Source organism: Podarcis filfolensis (genome assembly GCF_964270895.1).
Source record: "Podarcis filfolensis genome assembly, chromosome: Z".
Classification (NCBI taxonomy): Eukaryota; Metazoa; Chordata; class Lepidosauria; order Squamata; family Lacertidae; genus Podarcis; species Podarcis filfolensis.
Genome location: NC_139617.1, coordinates 13,014,074 through 13,020,999, shown reverse-complemented (window position 1 = coordinate 13,020,999; position 6,926 = coordinate 13,014,074).

The window sequence follows — 6,926 nt, the reverse complement described above, 5'->3', positions numbered from 1 at the left end:
ACTAAAAGCTGTTAAAACAATTAAATCAGAATTTCAGTTTCAATGTTTGCTAAACAGGTGTTGTCTGCAGATGCTGGAGGAACGCCAACACTAAAGCAGCCCCTTGTATTCCAACATCGAAGGTATTCCTCAACACAGGTGCCCTCAGTGAAATAACTCACCTCTATGTTACAAGAAGCCAATCATCACCAGGCTGGGGAAAAACTAACTGAGTTTCATTAGCAAAGAGGAAGTTCCAGCAAGGGCAGGAAACCTGCAGTCTTCCAGATGTTGTTGGACTCCAACTCCCAATAAACTCTGGACAGCACGGTAATAGGGGTAATGGGAGTTGAAGTCTAACACCTCTACCCTAGTTTAGAGCCCTGACCTCCAAAGTGGAAAGCACCCAGAGATGCTGTAGCTTCCACACATGTCAATATTATAGGAATGGCAGTAACTCTTTATTAAAATGCAAGGATGGGATAATGGCCTTGCTCACATTCAGTCCATGTACCAATGGATTTGATGGATTGTATCATTATTCCTGGAAGGTACCTTAAAAAGTGACATTTAAGAAGCACTGGATTAGCTTTTATAGCATGGAAATGTCATTTGCAAAGGCACTATGTTTTATATGATGGACATGACTGTGTCTTTGAAGAAGATGCTGTCCAGGCATTGATGTGGGTTGCAAAATGCCGCCAGGTTTTCCTGAATACTTGTAGCCCTTCAGTTGTTGATTGTGGTGCATTTGCTGAGTCAGCTGCTGACTGTGACACATTGGGGTGTCATATCACTAGTGCCTATCACCAGGAGGGGCGTCTTACCCGTAGACGTTAGTGGCACGGGGCGCCAGATTTTGGAGGGCGCAACAGGCTGAGTGTCCAGAGAGGAGAGTCAGGGCGTTCCCTCCCGCCAGGGCTGCCTGGGTGCCTGGCGGGTGCAATCGGGGGCTGGCACGGAGCAGGCATGTCTGCCTGATCTGCTTGCTGGCCCTCCTGTTGTGTGGACTTCCCTGGAAGGGGGCAGGTAAGGGGTGCCAGGCACTCAGAGGGAAGCTTCACGGGAAGATGCAGGAGGCCGTCTGGGCTGCGATCCGGGTGCCTCTTACGTGCAGTGCCGAGCATGCGTTGGATCACATGATGTAAACGAGCCGGACCGAAGTCCCGTCTCCCCCCAAAAAAGGTTGACAACTCTGGGAAACGGGGGGGGGGCGGTGCCAGAGAGATATTTGCCCCACGGTGTCTGATATGCTTAAGATGGCCCTGTTTTTTGTTTGTAATTTTTGTTATAATTTTGCATTGAAAATAATATATATATATATATATATATATATATATATATATATATATATATAAAGATGGCCCTGATCAATAGACATCCTTCAGCTTGTTCCAGTGCACATTCCCAAACCCTTCTGAGCCCCAAAGATTCTGATCTCAACATTTTATTTTATTTTGCAATCTTCAAGGCTAGCTTCTCTTAATATACAGATTTTTATTTGCAATTTCCACTAATATAATGAAATGTTCTGTAAGCTATTTTCACAAATACAGTGGTACCTTTGGTTAAGAACTTAATTCGTTCCGGAGGTCCATTCTTAACCTGAAACTGTTCTTAACCCGAGGTACCACTTTACCAATGGGGCCTCCCGCTGCCGCCACGCCGCCGCAGCGTGATTTCTGTTCTCATCCTGAGGTAAAGTTCTTAACCTGAGGTACTACTTCTGGGTTAGCAGAGTCTGTAACCTGAAATGTTTGTAACCCGAAGCGTTTGTAACCCGAGGTACCACTGTATATGCATTTTATGCACATTTCCCTGAATACATGTATTTTTGTACACATTACTTGGCTGGAGAAATACATTGCAAAAATGTGAATTGGAGAAGGGTGAATTTCAAAGGATGGTTGTGTTTGGGTACACACACAGTTTTAGGAACTGCAAAATAGGTACCGGTATGTTCATCATTGAATGTAAACTGAGCAGAATTTCTCCTCCATCCCTACTTCTGACTAGTGTCAATCATACATTGGTTGTGGGGTGTGCCTGACACTGAGGTAGGGCTGCCATATGTCCAAGAAACATGTGGGAATCGCTCAGGAAAATTGTGTCCGGGCGGATTTTTGCTGAATCAGCAAAATAAAAATCAAAGAAAATAAAAGAAAAGCCCCAAAACTAATTCTTTTTGGGGAGATGTTCCCAAAGAAAGCCCAACAACTTTAACCAAAAAGACTCTGCCCGGATTTTTACTTTTTGGAATATGGCAACCCTACACTGAAGGGAAGGCTCACCTTCTTGGCCCTTCATATAGTCATACTGAATCTCTGAGGGCCCTCAGAACTGAAAATTCCATAATTCAAAATGGGAGGTCTTCTGAAGCAACCCTAATTGCACACACTTTGATTCCCATTTTGAATTCCTCCTCAGGTGCTAAGACAAACTTAAGTCAATGAAGCAACGATTTCTATTTTTGTATAATTTGTTTGTTTTTTGGTGTTGTGGTGGCATCTGAGGAAAGCTTTATTCCTAGATCTCGAAGATCATTTTTGCAGGGGTGCAGAACCGATGACACAACTGTTGCTGAATTCCCATCATACCTTTCTACTGGCCGTGCTGGTTTAGCAGTTGGGAGTCCAAAGTAATTTAAAGCAGCGGTTCCCCATTGTTTTTAGGCCATCTCTCCCTTTGCTCCATCAACTCATCCCAAGTGCCCCTTACCCTATAGAAAGCAACATTCTGAAGAGCAGTGTCCATGATCCACTGACTGCATATTTATTCAAAGTTCATTTAAAACTAGTTTAATTAATTCCACAAAATTGATTACCTGGATCAGTTGATACTATCTTTTCAAAGACTGATAGCCATTTACACCTCTAGCATCTCCCAGGGAGAGGAACTGCCCATGTTGGGAACCACTGATCTAGAGGGCAGAGTTTTCCATTCTCTAGTTTCATGGTGTAATTCTATCTACTCCAGACATAAACCCCAGTGCTTTTCACTCTTCTTATTCCCTACTCCAAGTAAGTGTGTATAGGGCTGGAGGAATAGAACTACATAACAAAGGGAGTATGCAACTACACAACAAGCTTATACCATAGTAAATTAATGCTGCTAGTATTTTTAATCTATTCTTTTAGCATTCTTCTTCTTGTTTATTATTTTATTGGGTAAATCCCCCCCCCGCCACACCCCCCCACACTCCCCATCCCTGGTGAGCTGTTCTGGAAACATTTAAGTTGAAGGGTGTTGCATAAATTCATTTTTAAATAAATTCATTTCCTTATGTCTCACTTATATTTGGAAAGATTTATGAACACGTTTTTTCCTTGGCTCAGAGGGAAATTGATGATGGTAAATATGTAGCATCCTTTTTTCTTTGTTTAAATAAGCAACCATCAGGATTTGCCAATACAGAATCCATTTGAGTGCAAACAACCCTTTTCTCTCTGTGTGTTGTGTGTGAGTGCATGTGCGTGCACACTAAAAGTAAGTAACATTGATTCAGGCTTATTTTAATACCACGACAGGGATGGGAGAGGGGAAAGTCCATTTCAGGTGCCCATTCTATTGAAACTTATGTGATTCAGTGCAAATAGAAACTTGCTTTATTGATTCGACATGTACTATCCGGTGGCAGATTCATTGCCAAGGTATTCAATACACAATGTTTTTAATTTGACATTTGCCTCTTGGAAGCACAGAAAAAGCACTGTTAACTGATTTGCACATTTCCAGACTAGACCTTCTGTGTACTGTTGCAAATGTAAGGTTGAAGTGGGGAAAGTAGGAAGAGAAAATGACTGGCTTTTGCACTGACTTTCAAACACAGCTATGGATTCTTAAGTTCTGTTAAAAAGAGAGAGGAAATTTACCATCCCTGTAAGATCTTGCCTGGCATGATTGCTAGGCTGACTATGTATCCTTCTTTATAGACAACTGTTCTTTATCTGAAGAAGTCCTCTGTTCAATGGACAATTCTGTCTGAGGCTGGATTGAAGACTTGGAAAGGAAGAATAAGGAAGTGTTTGGTGCTAGCCATCAAATGTTAGCACCTAGTCAGCAGACTGAGCAATCACAGTGCACCTGGCCACAGACTTCCCCAACTCTGTGTTACAAAAATGGGCAAAAATATGACATGAAGGCTGGCAACATCAACCCCACCATGTGGGCAATCCTTTGCAGATGACCACAGTGCAGAGACAGACAGGTCATGATGGCAGTGACCAGAGGAGGAATAACTGCTCAGACGAGTGCAGAGAGAAGAAATGCCATGGTGCATCTGCAGCACCACAACCGGATACCTTCATCTACCCCAGTTGCAACAAAAAATATGTCTCTCCTATATTGGACTCTGAAGCCCCAACTGGCGCTGTAAGTTTACAACAGTTTTGTTTGTTTTTCAAGCTTACAACTGTTTGACTCCTCCCTTGTCTCCAGAGACAGACAAATGCCAACAACAAGTGGTTCAGTGATCACTAGTTGCAATTCCAGCAGCCAGGAATGCCCATTACCAGTTGCAATTATCAGGAGTGAGCACATTTGGGCACCTGCTCTGTCTCATGCCCTAGCAAGAGACTACCCCTGGACTTGCTCCTTCTCTTCTTCATTGCTACTTGCTCTCTTAGGAGAGGTGAGCAAATAATGAATGGCAGAGGTGAAAAAGAGGAGTTGCATTTTTCCTGCAAGTCTGTGCCATGCCTTATTCCAAGTTGCGTGTCGAGACCCCGCAGCCACCCCCTCGTTGGAAATAACTCACACAAGGACACGGATATTAGGTTTATGTTATTGGGCAAATTTTGGCCACAACTTTATTGAAATTACAGAATGTGAGTGGTATTGGCTTAGGCATTGATTGGACCTGACTATATCTAACTCCTGCCCATTGTACAGGAAGTCCAGTAAGGGTAAGCCACTGGTAGGGAGAGGCCTGTCAATGCGAACCAACTCAAGCTCCCCCTGGTGTTCCTGTCGGGGTCATGTCAAGGCCTTAGCCCCCCAGCCAGGCTTCAGACTAGATCAACACTCCCGGATTCCTTTAACGGAATACCCTTAAGCATGGAGGGGCAGGTGATGGCCACACCTCCCCTCCCTCACACAAGGTCAAACAATGCCTAACCGCAACCCTAACAAAGTTGTGATGATTGCTACGAGGTAGGTGAAAACCAAGTGGCCAGTGCCAATTTGCCAAGTGGGAAAATTCCTACCAGGCCCCTCAGACAACCAAGACGACCAACCGAAGTCCATAGCAAGTCCTAACCTGCAAAACAGGGAGGGAGGGTGGGTGATTGAGGAAGCGAGCCAAAGAGGAAGTCCTCTGGCTCACTCCTCTGTTTGAACAGCCCCGGCCACGCCCCCGGCCAGCGGTTTGGCTGGCCAGGCTCTGACGTGGCTGGGATCCCCCAGGCAATGGGGGACTAAGTCCCCCGCCCCTGGTGGGGAGTGGGTGGCCACGCGGTCCACCGCAACTCCTCCCCACTGGGAAGTGGAGTGGATTTGCCATTTTAGGATCAAAATGTGTGGAGCAACAGAGGTGGATTTAGAGAAGCATGATGGCTTCCCCTGCACAGGATGCAAAACTGAGTGGATGCCTTCCTGCACCCTTCCTAAAGCCCAGTTAGCACTTGCCCAACTTTGGAGGGAGATAGGAGGGCTCTAGGACCCTGCCAGAGCTCTCCCAACTCCTTCCCAAAGACTGGCATCTCACTTATCCAGCTTTGGGAATGCAGCACCAGGGCTGGGGAGGGTGTCTAATTTTGGCCTCACACAGAGTGCCATATTACCAGGGTCCTCCCCTGCTAGCAAGAAAGTGTGGATCTTTCAGATCCACTAGGCAGGGCTCAAGAAGGAATAAAAACTGATCTGGTGTGGCTTTGCTCTGCTCACAAAAGAGAGTCACATGGTAAGCAGCAAATGCATGAAATGAACCTTGTAACTCTCAAATAGGCAAGTGTTGTTTTGTGTACAATGCTGTCAAATGCACACTAGATGATTTAGAAAGTAACTCTTGGCAAAATGTGTGTGTAGCCAATATGAAGTACAATTGTAGTGTATTGATGATTAACTTTGAAAGACAAGTTGGTAGAATCCAAAAGGATGTATTCATTTTCTGACCTGAAGCTTTCCTTCCACAATTGCACCCAAAAGCAGAACCTTGCTCTCTTCAGACAAATGGACTACACTGCGTTGGACAAAAGGGAATGATAACCTTTGTGTGCTGCTTCTGAAGCATAGCAGGATTAATTCTCTCCAGCTTTCCTTTTGTGTGGCATACACTTTCCTGTTTTTTCCCCCACCTGAGAGCCACAGTAAATAGTTCCTTTATAACATTTGTGTGCTGTTCTTCATCAGCAGACAAAACTGTACAACAAGAATGACTTTTCATCCACTGAGGGGTGGGGGTGGGTTTAGGGGGGGTGTTGAAGTTTGACCTCTCTAGTTCTGGTCTGAATTTCCAACCATTTTGCCATAGGAACTCCCACTGTTTACCCAAATAGCCTTATCAACTGGCTAGTATCTTATCATATAGCAACTGTGTCAATAAGCCCTATATTCTACCAAGCTGTCTGTGATCAATCAGAGATATCCCACAATTGTCCCCCAGATATACCAGGTTCTGCCATGGCAGATCAGTATTTCCAAAATCTAAAACATGCTATGATCTGCATAATAGTACACTTTAATGCACACTGGCAGGAGACGCAGGAACAAATTCAAATCCCTCCCGCCGCAAATTGAATATGGCTGGTACTTTAGTATGCATGATCACTCAACAAAAGGGAATGGCAGGCTATGGCAAAAGCAATAGTAGTGGAATTTAGCAAATTCTGGACATCCAAGCCAGAAGAAGAGCAGAAAGCAAAGGCAACCATGCCACCATATGTCCAGACCTCTGTGAGGGTGAGGCAGAGGCATTGCTACCTGACATTGCTACTCCTTATCAATGGGGG